Consider the following 14,883-nt stretch of genomic DNA (forward strand, 5'->3'; position numbering starts at 1 on the left):
AGGGCCTCTGTGTCCTAATCTGTAAGGTGGAGATAGTCACACCAATCTCCCTGGATTCTTAGGAGGGCTCGAGAAGAAACAGGTAAAATACGGAGGAAACAGGATGCAGTTACAGCAGAGGAAGGCCGAGGCTGGTGAGGGGGTCCAGGCTGAGACTAGCAAGGCCTTCCCTCGGCTTGGAGTCCCGTCTCTGGCTCTGCCTCTGGCCTCCTCCTGCTTCCCCCTCACCACCTGTGCCTTCACTCCAAGGGGGGGACTCCATAAATGCCAGGCCATTGCCCTCTTGCTCATTGTCCTTGTCCCCAAGACAGAGCGATGCCTGGAACCCATTCAGCATAAAGCTAAGCCAACGGAGATTTCTCGAAGAACTCCTTTGCCCCATGGAAGGAGCCGCTTCTTTACATCTTTACAGTTGGGAAAACTAAAGAAGACATTGTTAACACCCAGCTTAAGAAAGGGAGCAGGGGTGTGCAGACTCCACGCTCCTCCTGGGACGAAGGACCAAGACTGCTTTTACATCCTGCCGTGCTGTGTGCTGGCGCTTACTAGTGAGTGAATGCGACAGCAACAGCAAATAAACAGCATCACAGTATCAATATTTTGATAAAGGAGTATCCAAATAAGATTTTGTCCAGTTCTTATCAAAAAGCATCATAAAAAGATTTTTTCAATTGTTATTTAAAAAAATATCTTACGCTATACTTATTGTGTCAGCAACTGCCCTAAGCACAGAAAGGTTAAGTAAGTCTCCCAGAAACACACAGCTAGCAAGGCACAGAGCTGGGATTCAGCACATACACGGACAGTACGTACCCTGCATGCGAACCTTCAAGTTTCCAACAATGATGTGAACATGCATTCTCATGTCCAGTAGCATAACTTAGCTCATCTGTCTGGTGTACTTTTCAAGGCACTGAGCTGTAAGATTAAAAATGTTTTCTCTATCTTTTGTGTTTATTTGTTATGTAGTATCTGTGTGAAAGTATTATCAACCTATTACAGTACAGTACTATATATAGCCGATTATGTTGGCTGGGTACCTAGGCAAACTTTGCTGGACTTAAGAACAAATTGGACTTATGAATGTGCTCCCAGAATGGAACTCATTTGTATTTAGGGGGCTCACTATGCAGTCATACAGTATATATAATATATAAAGCATATATCTAATTTTACATATTAACATTAGATCAGATCAGATCAGTCACTCAGTTGTGTCCGACTCTTTGCGACCCCATGAATCGCAGCACGCCAGGCCTCCCTGTCCATCACCAACTCCCGGAGTTCACTGAGACTCAGGTCCATCGAGTTAGTGATGCCATCCAGCCATCTCATCCTCTGTCGTCCCCTTCTCCTCTTGCCCCCAATCCCCCTCAGCTTCAGAGTCTTTTCCAATAAGTCAACTCTTCACATGAGGTGGCCAAAGTACTGGAGTTTCAGCTTTAGCATCATTCCTTCCAAAGAAATCCCAGGGCTGATCTCCTACATATTAACATACATATGTATAAGAACACAGAATGGACTACATATGTATAAGAACACATAGAGCATATATCCAATCATTGATATTTTATATATTATATATGTGCTTCCCTGCTGGCTCAGATGGTCTCTCTGCAATGCAGGAGACCGGGGTTCAGTCTCTGGGTCGGGAAGATCCCCTGGAGGAGGGCATGGCAACCCACTCCAGTATTCTTGCCTGGAGAATCCCATGGACAGAGAAGCCTGGCGGGTTACAGTCCCTGGGGTCACAAAGAGTGACTAAGAGACTTAGTCACTTAGTCACTTAGACTGAGAGACTAAGCGCACATACAACATATAATCTCCATATAATTTATAAACATACATACATTTCTATATGAACAGATATCACTTTTTAACTATGTATATATAAGATACATGAAGCATACAAAAATTTGCAAATGAGAATACTATAGCAGTATAAACTGGCTGGAAATGCCAACTTGGAAAGTAGTGAGCTCCCCATCACGGGAAGTGTGAAGACAGAGGCTAGAGGATTGCCTACTGGAGCTGCTTGAAAGGGGAGCCTTGTCCGGGCAAGGGAGGAATAGGGGACTGTGTGCTCAGTGACGCTGGACACTCCATCTGCGCAGCTGGCCTGCTGGGGTGGGCCAGGGAGGTACCCCTTGAATGCTGGGTGGGTCTGAGCCCAGGACAGATGGAAGAGCAGAAGAAAGGTCAGGAGCCTCAGGAGCTGCCAGCCTGGTCTTTTAGTTCCAAGTCAGGGGCTTCAGGCCACCGGGGAACCCAGGCAGCAAGGGGATGGTCAACCTTGCTGCGGCATTCACCCTGCAAAGGGAGAAAGCGCTGACCATGACACCAGCCTGGACCCTCCACCCCACGGGGAACCCCACCCAAGCTCCCTGAGACTGTGACATCAGCTGGGAGCCCTAGGCCCCATGGGGAACCCCACCCAAGCTCCCTGAGACCGTGACACCAGCCGGGAGCCCTCCGCCCCACGGGGAACCCCACCCAAGCTCCCTGAGACCATGACACCAGCTGGGAGCCCTCCGCCCCACGGGGAACCCCACCTAAGCTCCCTGCTCACCACGCCAGCAGCAGAGAACTAGTTCATCTCCACAGAGTCAGCCGAACACAGATCAGAGGACAGGGGACAGAAAATGAAACTGACACCAAGTAGGGCAGGCTCTGCTGGGAACCAGAGCTTGTGGGAACTACTGCTTCCTCGTTCTCTCTGTCTGGGGAGTCAGAGTCAGAAATACCTGGTTCTGAATCCCAGCCTTGCACCCATTGGTCTGAGTGAGCCCCTTGCTCTGTCTGAGCCTTACTTTTCTCCTCTGTAAAATGGGATAACACTAGGCCCTACCTCGCAGGGTCCTTGAGAATGTTCAAGGAAATGCTGATGAGATGATGGCCCGCTCGGAATCTGACACTACGGGTGCCCAGCAGATGTAAGCTTTCTTCCCTGGCTCCTGTGTGAGCCCGAGAAGAGGCGTGAGGTCCCTGATTATGGTGGCCCCCAAGCGGACTAGAGTCAGACATGGTTCTGATCCTAGGCTGGCATCTGTCTGCCTCACAGAGTTGAGTGACTTCAATCAGGGCCTTTCCCCTCCCTGGGCTTCACTTTCCCTTTGGAGGCTCAGACCTCAGGACTTCCCACAAGCAGCCCCATCAGGAGGCATCTATGGTGAAAGAAGAAATCTTTGGAATCAGTCCTTACGAAGCAGGACAGGGGAGCTGACTCCCAGAGATATCTGAGACTCACTGCCCGAGAGGATGCCCTGCCTGATATTTTATACCCGAGAGGCAAGGGGGCATGGGGCTTATCCCATTAAAGACAGGGAGGCAGAGGCCCAGGGAGGCTATTTCACCCCCCAGGTGGTTGGGAACACCCTTCTGTTGGCTCCCAGCTCTGCATTTCCCAACCCCTTTCTCCCTTTCCCAAAAAGATAAATAAAATCATCATAAGGTCGTGACTCAGACACTTCTCTCATCCCCAGCCATAGGGCAGGGTCTCGCCACCTCTCAGATCCATCAAGTCAGCTGTGCAGCCTCATCCCAGAAGTCCTGTGGCCACAGCCTTCACTCTTCTCTGGGTGTTTCTGAGAGAGACAGAAGACAGGGCTCCTGTAACATTGGCGTCTTCCCTCCCTTGTCTCCAGTCAGAAATAAAAGTCCTTACTCGTTTTTGTAAGACAGAACCAAGGCTGGGAGTCACAGCTGAATGGGGAGGGGGAGGGGGAGGGCAGGGAGCAGCCTATTTTTTTTCCAGTGGGGGAGGGTCCCAAAGAGGTGAGCACTGTGAAACCACCCACTCTGTCTCCCCCCAAAGCAGGTCCTTATTTGGGGAGCTTTTGACTGTGATCATGGCTCCATTTGCATAAGAAGTTTTTGGGAGGGAAGAAGGACTTGTCACATTTCTCCCACAAGAGTGTGTTCACACCAAGAACAAGGGAGACGCAACAGTGGCCTTTGCCGTCACCAGAAGTGGCAGCTGAGTTGAAGAATTCCTTCCTCTAGGCACAATTCCCCTGGTCTCCCGATGAACCGACTTCTCTCTAGGGAACGTGGAACTCACTGTCACCAGCGCAGCCTGCCCACGCCCGCCCTCCACGCTCAGCGCTCCTGTTAAAATCACGTCCCGTCTCTGCTACAGGTTTATGAGGCCCTGTTTTCAAGGATGACAGGCTCCTCTCCGGGTGAGAACAGGAGAGCCAGGGCCAACTGTTACAAAACAAGCCTCTTGGAGGGAAGCCGGTGGAGGGGGTGGGGAGGGAGACCCACAGTCAAACTAGGACAGCGTTTCCCAAGAGGAGCCAAGCAAGACTCCACATGATTTCAATCAAGGAAGGACACCCGCCTGCTAGCCACTCCACCTCCCAACCAGAGCCAGACACATCCAGATGTCTGCATAACATCCTGTCTCCCCCAGGTGCCTGCCTCTTCCCACTGCTGGCCTTGCCTTGCCCCCGCGGGGCACACCTGAAATGCACTCCAGCCCTTGCTGCTCTCCAAGGCCGGTCGTAATTGCTCAAAGCACTCACACAGGGGTGCAGTTTACAGGGCAGTTTATAGCTCTCACAGCGTCATCCATGAAGTAATGAAACAGCACAGGCCCTGAGCTGCTCCCGGGCTGCTGCTCCTGGGGGGACGTTTCAGGGTGTTACACCGGAAGTGGCATAGTGGCCCTGTTTGCACTCAGTGGGGGGATGTGTTTCCAGACGGAACTCCCAGCAGGAAATGAAGTAAAAGCCCCTCCCAGTCAAGGAAGGGTTTAGAAGCCACTGCCACCAGCACAGCAAGAGGAAACCCTCCAGGCCTAAGAGACTGGGCCCTCAGCTCCCAGAGGCAGGGAGCTACAGCAGCACGCAGCCTTCCCAGCCTCCATGCTGAGACACTGCTGTGTATGAGGGGGTAGGGGATGAAAAATGAGGTTCAAGGGCAGACCCATGCCACTGGCTTGAGGCCAGGGCCACAGAGCTGATCCTGATGGACTCAGTGCAGTTTCTCCAACCTCTTAGGGTTAGCACGTCTTGATGAGGACAGACAGGAGCTCTCTGTGGAGTCCCCTCAACCCATTTAGAGCCTGTCATAACTGCAAGAAGTTCTCATTCTGGACAATGGAGTTTGGTCAAGGTCCACCCACCCTTGAGACATTCTTGTTAAACCCCCAGATTGAGAGCCCACCCAGTATTGTTGTCCAGACGGGCAGCCCCTCAGAGGATTCCAGTGGCATGGCCTCTGCAGTGTGGCTTGGTGTCCACCTTTCTATTTGAACACCCAGACACTGCTACTCAAAGAAGGTCCTCCAACTGGAGGGAATGTGGGCTGAGTCCTTTCTCTGCTTCACTGCCTGCCCTCAACAGACCCCATCCTGTCTATGGACCACATTGTCCATGCCTGGTCCAGAGAAGCTCTGCCAAATGATGTCTGAGGCTGCTTTCTCATGGAAAACCTCCAGAACTCTGCCTTCTGAATTCAGCTGCAGGAGGAGATGGTTTCAAACCTCTGGCTCAGAGTAACACCCAGGGATAAGACAAGTTCAGGGCAAGGCAGATTCAGTCCTTTATCTCCAAGCAAAGGCATGGGTTTTTTTGGACCATAAAGCTAAGCACCAAAGAATTGATGCTTTCGAACTGTAGTGCTGCAGAAGATTTTTGAGAGTCCGTTTAACAGCAAGAAGATCAAATCAGTCAATCCTAAAGAAAATTAACCCTGAATATTCATTGGAAGGACTGGTGCTGAAGCTGAAGCTCCAGTACTATGGCCACCTGATAGGAAGAACCAACTCATTGGAAAAGACCCTGATCCTGGGAAAGATTGAGAGCAGGAGAAGAAGGGAAAACAGAGGATGAGGTGGTTGGATGGCATCACTGACTCAATAGACATGAGTTTGACCAAACTCCAAGAGATGAGCATGCTCCAGTCCATGGCGTTGCAGAGTCAGATATGACTAAGCAACTGAAAACCAGCAAAGGCACAGGCCAGGTCTCCCAAGAAGCCGCTCTCATTTTACGCCTCTGGCCATGGACACTGGAAGGAGTGTCTGTTTTCTGCTTTGTCATGATCTCCTGTCCCCTCCGGTCTGTAACTCCCTCTTCTTGACCTTCGTCCATTAGAACTTCCCCAGAATGGCCCTGGGAGCACTCCCTCCCCTCCAAGATGAGCATGGAGGATGAACTCAAAGATCATAGAGGATGTCAATAGGGCTCCAATGGAGCCCAGAGCTTTTAGACCGGAGCCCCTTGACCTGGGGACTGGCGACAGCTCCAGAAAGGACAAAAATCCCCATGTGTGATTATGCCCACATGCATCTTCCTGGAGGGCTTGAGTCAAGTTCTGAAAGTGTTCTGTGACCCAGAAAAGCCTCAAAGTCAAAGCAGAATAAAAGGAGGAGGAGAAAGTTGGGAGTGTTCATACATCTGTTAGTTGGCCCATCATTCCCTTCTACCTCTGGAGGGCCTGCTGAGTGCCCAGGCTCTGTGCTGGGTGCTGAACATTCCATGGAGATTAAAAACCATGTTTGTGGTGCTTACAGGCTCCTATGGGGACAAGTATTAATCAAAAGCATACAAATGTAAATTGGCAACTCTGCCCAGAAGAGGTCCACCATGGAGCCCAGGAACTGGTGAGCAGCCTGCTATGATGGAGGTAGATTCAGGAAACTGAAGACAGAGAAACACCAGGATGATGCCAAATCTGAAACCAGAAACCTGAAACCAGAGCCTAGAGTAGCCAGCTCTGAGCCCGGCCTGTAGATGGCTTAGTGTAAAGAGAGAACAAAGGACTATGACAAGGCTGTATGTTGTCACCCGGCTGATTTAACCCCTATGCAGAATACATCATGAGACATGCCAGGCTGGATGAGTTACAAGCTGGAATCAAGATTGCCAGGAGAAATGTCAACAACCTCAGATATGCAGATGATACCACTTTAATGGCAGAAAGTGAAGGGGACTAAAGAACCTCTCGATGAGGGTTAAAGAGGAGTGTGACAAAGCTTGCTTAAAACTCGGCATTCAAAAAACTAAGATCATGGATTCCGGTCCCATCACTTCATAGCAAATAGAAAGGGGGAAAGTGGAAGCAGTGACAGATTTTATTTTCTTGGGTTCCCAAATCACTGCAGACAGTAACTGAAGCCATTCATTGGAAGGAAAACTATGACAAACCTAGACAGCATATTAAAAACCAGACATCATTTTGCTGACCAAAGTCCGGATAGTCAAAGCTATGATTTTTCCAGTAGTCATTTAGGGATGTGAGAGTTGGACTGTAAAGAAGGCTGAGCACCAAAGAATTGATGCTTTTGAACTGTGCTGCTGGAGAAGACTCTTGAGAGTCCCTTGGACTGAAAGGAGATCAAACCAGTCCATCCTAAAGGAAATCAACCCTTTAGGTGAGAGCTACACCAGCCTCTCATCTGAACTTCAGATAACATACTGCTTCTCAGGAAGCTCCACTGGACCATCCACAAGTGCCTCGAACTCAGTATGGCAGACTAAACTTGTCACCTCATCCCCACCCATCCCAAACTGCCCTCTTTCCCTAGTTCCGTAAAAGTCCCACCTTCCAGCTGACCAGGATCACCTCTCAGTGGGCAGTCAAGTCCTGCAGTCTTACCCTCTAACCTCGGACTCCACACTCACCCCTCTCTCCGTCACAGGATAGAATATTCACAGGAAGGACTGATGCTGAAGCTGAAGCTCCAGTACTTTGGCCACCAGTTGCAAAAAGCTGACTGATTGGAAAAGATACTGATGTTGGGAAAGATTGAAGGCAAAAGGGGAAGAGGGCAGCAGAGGATAAGATGGTTATGTAGCATTACTAACATAATGGACATGAATTTGAGAAAATTCTGGGAGATAATGAAGGGTGAGAAGCCTGGTATACTGCAGTCCATGGGGTCGAAAAGGGTTGGACACCACTTAGTGACTCAACAACAGCAAAACAAAGAGAGAGGGAATAGGCAGAGAACTAGCTGGAACATCATGGAAAGTTACACTATGATGGCGGGGTGAGTGGCTCCTGCCCTTGGCAGGAGAGAGAGCAGATGCGAACTTGGCAGATGAGAACACTGAGGCATGGGAAGTTTAAGCATCTGGAAAATGTCACGTGGGGTCCTGTTGCCATTTCACAGGGATCTCCAACTTCCAGGTACCCCCATAGTAGGACCTGGGAGAAACCCCACCCATCTAAATAAAAAACTCATCACCCAACCTCATAACCTGCTCCTCCAGGCAAATGTTGGGTCTGTAAACTTCTCAGAGGCAGGGCTTTCCCAGCAGAGTGTTAGGCACAAGATAGACAACACAGAGCTGCCTGGATGAAGAAAATCATTGTGGAAAGGAGGGTGGCTGTGGTCCCATCAGTGACACCCAGGGCCTCCCTCCTCACCTGAGGGCTGGAGATGACACAAGAGATTAGGTTCTGAATCTCAAATCAAACCCAGCCCCCAAACCACAGGATGGGAAATCAGTTCAGAGACAGACAAATTCATAGTCAAGAGGTGGACATTAAAACCCATAGCTGAGTTCACGTAGCTGTTTTCAATGGATAGAGCCTGGAAGCATTGCTTTTTTCATTCAGAAAATATGGCCGCCACCAATTTCTGGAGAGTGGTTGCCCATTAGAACCACAGAATGCCGGTGCATTGCTCTCCTCACACGAAACGAGCAAACTCTTATGATTTGGAGAGAGGACTAAAAGCTCCAAGTATGACATGTGAGAGTTGGACCATAAAGAAATCTGAATGCTGAAGAATAGATGTTTTTGAACTATGGTGTTAGAGAAGACTTGAGAGTCCCTTGGACTGCAAGGAGATCAAAACAGTCAATCCTAAAGGAAATCAGTCCTGAATATTCAGGGAAGGGCTGATGCTGAAGCTCCAATACTTTGGCCACCTGATGCGAAGAACTGACTCCTTGAAAAAGACCCAGATACTGGGAAAGACTGAAGGCAGGAGGAGAAGGGGATGACAGAGGATGAGATGGTTGGATGGCATCACCGACTCAATGGACATGGGTTTGAGCAAGCTCCAGGAGTTGGTGATGGACAGGGCAGCCTGGCGTGCTGCAGTCCATGGGGTCGCAGAGTCAGACACGACTGAGCAACTGAACTGAACTGAACTGACTGAAGTATGATATGTACAAACAGCCATGCTCTGCCAAGATGCCTGCGGAACCCATAGTCAGTAAACACCTAGAGGGTATCAGGAGGGGCTCCAAGGAAAGACCTCCTCTAAGGGATTAAAACCCAGCAGTCTGTGAGCTGGAACTCTTCCTCTCCATCCTGCTCACTTCCTCATCCATCCCCCAGCCCATGAAGCCAGGTATTCAGGGTGGATTTTGTCTCCATCTCTCACCTGCTCCCCCTTCTACATCACCATCTTCTCCCTGTTGCAGGAGCATCCTTGTTGCAGGAGCATCCTTGTTGCAGGGGCAGGCCACCCTGCCCCTAGGCCCACCCCTCTGCTCCAGGCTCCCTCTGTCTACTACACATGCAAATCCGACCACAGCACTCCCAGCTCAAAGCCCACCAGTGCCTCCTTGGTGCCTTCGAGATTAAGGCTGCAGCATCTCACCCAAGACTGGAATTACTGCAGCAACGTCCCAGCTGCTCTCAGCTCCACCAGCCTCTCATCTGAACTTCAGATAATGTACTGCTTCTCAGGAAGCCCCACCAGACCGTCCACAAGTACCTTGAACTCAATATGGCCAGACTAAACTTGTCACCTCAGCCCCACCCACCCCAAACTGCCCTCTTCCCCTGGTTCAGTAAAAGGTTCCCACCTTCCAGCCAACCAAGACCACCTCCCAGTGGGCAGGTCAAGACCTGCAATCTCACCCTCTGACCTCCGACCCCACACTCACCCCTCTCTCCATCAGCCCAGCTCCCATCACTTCCCGCAGCCCCACAGCCTCTCACGTGACTTTCCTACTCACAACTGACCCACTTCTTCCCCACAGCAATGCCAGCTGCTGTTAGAAATAAAAGCCACGATTTCAGAGGTCTAACATAATAAAACTTTATATTCCCACGTAGTTAAGGGGCCGGGGCCAGGGCTCCTGGTTACAGCAGGTGTTTTATCTGTAAATGGTGACTCAGGGGCCCATGTTCCTTCCATTCTGTGCCTCTGCCAGCCCCCAGGACTCAGACTTCTCTGGAGACAGTGGAGGAGCCCTCTGAGGCTTAGAGGCCAGGTTTATCTCCAGCATCCCAAACTGTGATGGACTGAGAGCCCATCACCAGGCTACTCCTGGAGGCAGGGGCTTCTGGGAAATGTAGTTCTTCCATAAACAGCCTCATCTGAGCCCTAACACCACACAGTGGGAGAAGGAGCTTGAGTTTCTTGGTCCTCGACCATCTCATACCCCACCCCCACCCCTGTGTAGAGTGAGGCAGGTCCAGCCTCCTTGAGGGGATAGGGGGTTCTCTGGACAGTGAGGCTCAGCTCCCCAGCCCCAGCCCCACCACACATTTGCCCAGTGCCCCTAGAAGGTCCAGGAACACACTGGCCTTCTCCTCTCTAGACACGAGGCTCCCTCTGCAAACGCCAGAACAGAAACACGAGCTCACTGGAGTGTGATGGTGGGCCTTCAGAGAGCAGACGTGGCCCCCCTGAGCAGATCTTAGACCTGGAAAGAGCTGGATTCCAAGGTACGGCCCACGATGCTTTGTCGCACTCCTGGCAGGGCCAGCTGTAGGCAGGGCATTGACACACCTCACCAGGGTCCAGGAAGCTGAAGCTCTGGAGGGCCGGGGGCAACCTCAGTGTCGCACCCATTTCCAGGGTGGCTTCAACGTGCTAGGAAACAATGAGGACACCGGACTCAGGGGCAGGGCGCCCTCGGTCAGCACCACCACCCGGGGGCTCAGCCCAGAGCCCGGACCCTACACTCTGTTGCCCGAGGCAGCCCTTTTCACCTCTATCACAGGCCCATGGGCTGCTGCTGGTCCACCCTCCCTGACTGACTGCTGCAGGTTCCATCCAGAAAGGTAGAACCACCTCTACCTGCTCCTGAATCCCACAGACTCAGCAGCATCCTGGGGCCAGAGACAGGGGAGATGGCACACATAGGGGCCTTGCAGCAGGCTGGGGGTTCAGCTCTACCTAAAAGCCTTTAACTTTAAGAGGGAAAGACCAGAAAAGTGTTCCGGGTGGAAGAAAAATGATGAAGGATGAAGGGAACTCAGAAAAGAGGCAGGATGCAGAAGGCCAAGTGTTGGAGGGAAGAAGCCCTGCGCCTGGGGAAGGGGGAGCCCAGGACGGGAGGCCAGGTGTGGGGGCGTCAGGAAGGAACTCCGTGAAGCTGGCCAGCGCCCCCACCCCCAGGCCAGCATCATGGCTTTAACCAGAGCAGCGACGCGGTCACCACTGAATTTGTGGAGGAGAGCAGGCCAGGGGGCAGCTGGCCCCCCGAGCTCCCAGCCCTCCTGGCGACGATCAATCTCCACACCCCTCCCCCTCAGGAAGCCAGCCTGGGCTCGCTTGGAACAATCCCAAATCAATAATACATCTTAATCAAATAGTAGCAAATCTTTAATTGAAACCAATCATGGAATTGCATTCTCCTCCCATCCAAAGAGCTGTGCTTTTGATTAGGCAGACCGAAGACAGCATAATTTCCCACCCAGGGGCTCGGGGTCTGCCCCGGCCCCCCTTCTCTGCTCCACGGCTGAGGAAGATAAGCCCAGTTGGGGGATTGCGGGCGCCCAGAAAGCCCGCGGTCTGGGGCTGGCTGTGGTGTGGGTTTCCCTGTGTGGTCCCAGAGTGCGGACTGTTCTGGGGACATGCCTCAAATGGGGAGAGGCTCCGGGATGAAGCCTGGCTGGGGTGGCCACCAGATGGGAGCTGCCCCCACCTGGGCCTCCAGGCGCCCGGGGTTGGGTGTTGCTGTCTTTGTGTGGTTGTTCAGTCTCGCAGTCGTGTCCGACCCTTTGTGACCCCAGGGACTGCAGCACGCCAGGCTTCCCTGTCCTTCACCGTCTCCAGAGTTTGCTCAAACTCATGTCCATCGAGTCGATGATGCCATCCAACCATCTCATCCTCTGCTGCCCCCTTCTCCTCCTGCCTTCCATCATTCCCAACATGTGGATCTTTTCCAATGAGTTGTTGGCTCTTTGCATCAGGTAGCCAAAAGGATTGGAAGGACTGATGCTGAAGCTGAAGTTCCAATACTTTGCTGTCTCTATAGCCCTAGGGTGAAGGACGGATGAATACCGTAGGGTCTGGAGGAGCTGGAGGGCCGCCCTGGGGGAATCTGCAAGTGGCCGGGAGGCAGAGAGCTGAGGACCTGGTGGACTGTCAGTAACTGGACAGGCCTCTGTGCCTCAAGGCCACTGTCCAATCAAGGTGTTGTCACGTCTCCCTGCTACCCCTGCCATGAGCATCCCATACACCAGATGCAGCTCAGCATCTTTCCAGATGTGAGGGGGTTGGACCTGAGTCATTTACTCTTTTGCAGGAAACTTTTGTGACCAAGCCTGCCCTTGGCTCTGGCTCTGGCTTTGGCAAGGTGACCCGTCCTCTAGAGACCTGAGCCCCTGCACAGCCGCAGTCCTGGGCTCACCATCCTCACCTCCATGGGGACCTTCCTGGAACTGGACATGTGTGTGTAACCACTTGGTGCCCATTTGTGGAAATGGGTCTCCCCAAGCCAGGTTTCTCTTAGGCCTCCTGCTCACCTAGGCACCCATCAGGACTGCTGATTCTTGCTTTAGACAGTCAGGGACCCACCTGAGGCTGCAGAATAAGCAGGGTTAGTTTGTGCTGGGTCTACACGGCCCTAATCCCCACCCCTCTTTGGCATTCCTTGGGAAGACTCCCCAAATCCATATGATACTATAGGATGACTAGTTATAGGTCCGGTCCTCCATCCATCAGAGGGGCCAGGCTGCCAGAGTACCTCACCCCAGGCTATGGCAGCTGGTTCAGGGACACACTGAACCAGATGAGACCAATCATGGGCTTCTGCCAGGACTGCTAAGCTTGGAGGATGTTGGAAGATGCTGCTGGGGTAAGCACCATCTCACCGGCTGGATGAAGTCAAGAAGTGGCCAGCAGAACGAAGACATGCTCAAGGTCATGGGGAACTTGACAGCATTGCTTGAGGCCTTGAATCCAGCTGCACCTGGAGGCCCAAATGAGACATATCAGTTACCGGGACAATAAAGTCCATTTTTGTTTAAACCCATTTGAGTTTCACTGTCATCAAAAGACTTCTACCTAATATTCATGGAGGGACTTCTAACCTGATCCTGATAAAAATGTCATGAAGAAGTGTGAGCAAACGCTGGACTTAAAACCACCCAACATCACTACCCTCACAGTGAACTCCAGGGTCACTGGTTCCCAATCCCACTAAGGTTGAGGACCCCTTTACAATGTCCAGAAAACCTCACAAAGTTCCACAAAATAATACCTGCACATTTACTATCCCTGGTATGACTGCAAAAACACACAAATAATTCAGTGAACTCTCTAAATGAATTTGGGTTTTTTTCCCTATACCAACAGTATCTGTGTATGTCAGAGAAAATTAATCATGCAAGGAGATCAAGCCAGTCAATCCTAAAGGAAATAAATCCTGAATATTCATTGGAAGGACTGATGCTGAAGCTGAAGCTCCAATACTTTGGCCACCTGATGCAAAGAGCTGATTCATGAAAAAAGACCCTCATGCTGAGAATGACTGAAGGCAAAAGGAGAAGGGGGCAGCAGAAGATGAGATGGTTGGATAGCATCACTGACTTGATGAACATGAGTTTGCACAAACTCCAGGAACAGTGGACAGGGGAGCCAGGCATGCTGCAGCCCACGGAATTACAAAGAGTCAGACACAACTTAGTGACTGAACAACAGCAACAACTCATAGGAGAATGTTCACTGTTATGAGTCCTGAGTGATGTTTTTGATCACATGGACTTGGGTGGGAAGTCTCAGTGGCTTCTGCCTCTCAGTCAGCCAGAATCTGAGTCTCCCAAGTCCTCCAGGGAGAGGCTGCCCATCTCAGGCTCCAGGCCCCTGCGCTGGGAAACTAGAGGATCGCCACACTCTTATTCCTCTTAAGAAGCCCATGCTTCCCACAGCTCAAGGTCTGACAGCAGCATCAGGGGCCTGCTGTCTCATGCTTGTTTAAGGCAGTTCTTCAGGATTCCTGTCTTCAGCTGGTTTGTGCAGGAGCTTCATTTCCCCCCGACATGCTGTACACCAGGGCTTCTCGACTGTGGCATCAAATCTCGTGGGAGGTCACTGGAAATCCCAGACCAGATCCTATATGGCCAAGAACTAGTATTTCTATCAAGTGTCCGAGGAGGCCTCACAAATAGATGAGAATCAAAAGTCAAAAAAAGGAAAGATATACCCATTTGAATGCAGAATTCCAAAGAATAGCAAGGAGAAATAAGAAAGCCTTCCTCAGTGGTTAATGCAAAGAAATAGAGGAAAACAATAAAATGGGAAAGAGTAGAGATCTCTTCAAGAAAATTAGAGATACAATGGGAACATTTCATGCAAAATAGGCACAATAAAGGACAGAAATTGTATGGACCTAACAGAAGGAGAAGATATTAAAAAGAGGTGGCAAGAATACACAGAAGAACTATGCAAAAAAGATCTTCACTATCCAGATAATCATGATTGTGTGATCACTCACCTAGAGCCAGACATCCTGAAATGCAAAGTCAAGTGGGCCTTAGGAAGCATCACTATGAACAAAGCTAGTGGAGGTGACGGAGTTCCATTTGAGCTATTTCGAATCCTAAAAGATGATGCTGTGAAAGTGCTGCACTCAATATGCCAGCAAATTTGGAAAACTCAGCAGTGGTCACAGGACTGGAAAAGGTCAGTTTTCATTCCAATCCCAAATAAAGGCAATGACAAAGAATGTTCAAACTACC

At 50.9% G+C, this 14,883-nt stretch overlaps 1 long non-coding RNA gene across 3 annotated transcripts; it reads right to left on the reverse strand.

Moving 5' to 3' along the window:
* Positions 1-360: 360 nt before the first annotated feature.
* LOC133234572 (uncharacterized) lies at positions 361-5,190 on the reverse strand. 3 transcript variants are annotated; one of them, XR_009732186.1, is made up of 3 exons: positions 4,527-5,190; positions 3,505-3,584; positions 361-2,310 (listed from the first exon to the last, which is right to left on the reverse strand). It is a non-coding gene; the product is annotated as an uncharacterized LOC133234572 (long non-coding RNA). The 3 variants fall into 3 exon arrangements; XR_009732184.1 differs by having other exon boundaries at positions 4,465-5,190; XR_009732185.1 differs by lacking the exon at positions 4,527-5,190 and adding an exon at positions 3,798-4,424.
* Between the last annotated feature and the right edge of the window lie 9,693 nt (positions 5,191-14,883).

This window comes from Bos javanicus, chromosome 21 (genome assembly GCF_032452875.1).
Source record: "Bos javanicus breed banteng chromosome 21, ARS-OSU_banteng_1.0, whole genome shotgun sequence".
NCBI classification, from domain to species: Eukaryota; Metazoa; Chordata; class Mammalia; order Artiodactyla; family Bovidae; genus Bos; species Bos javanicus.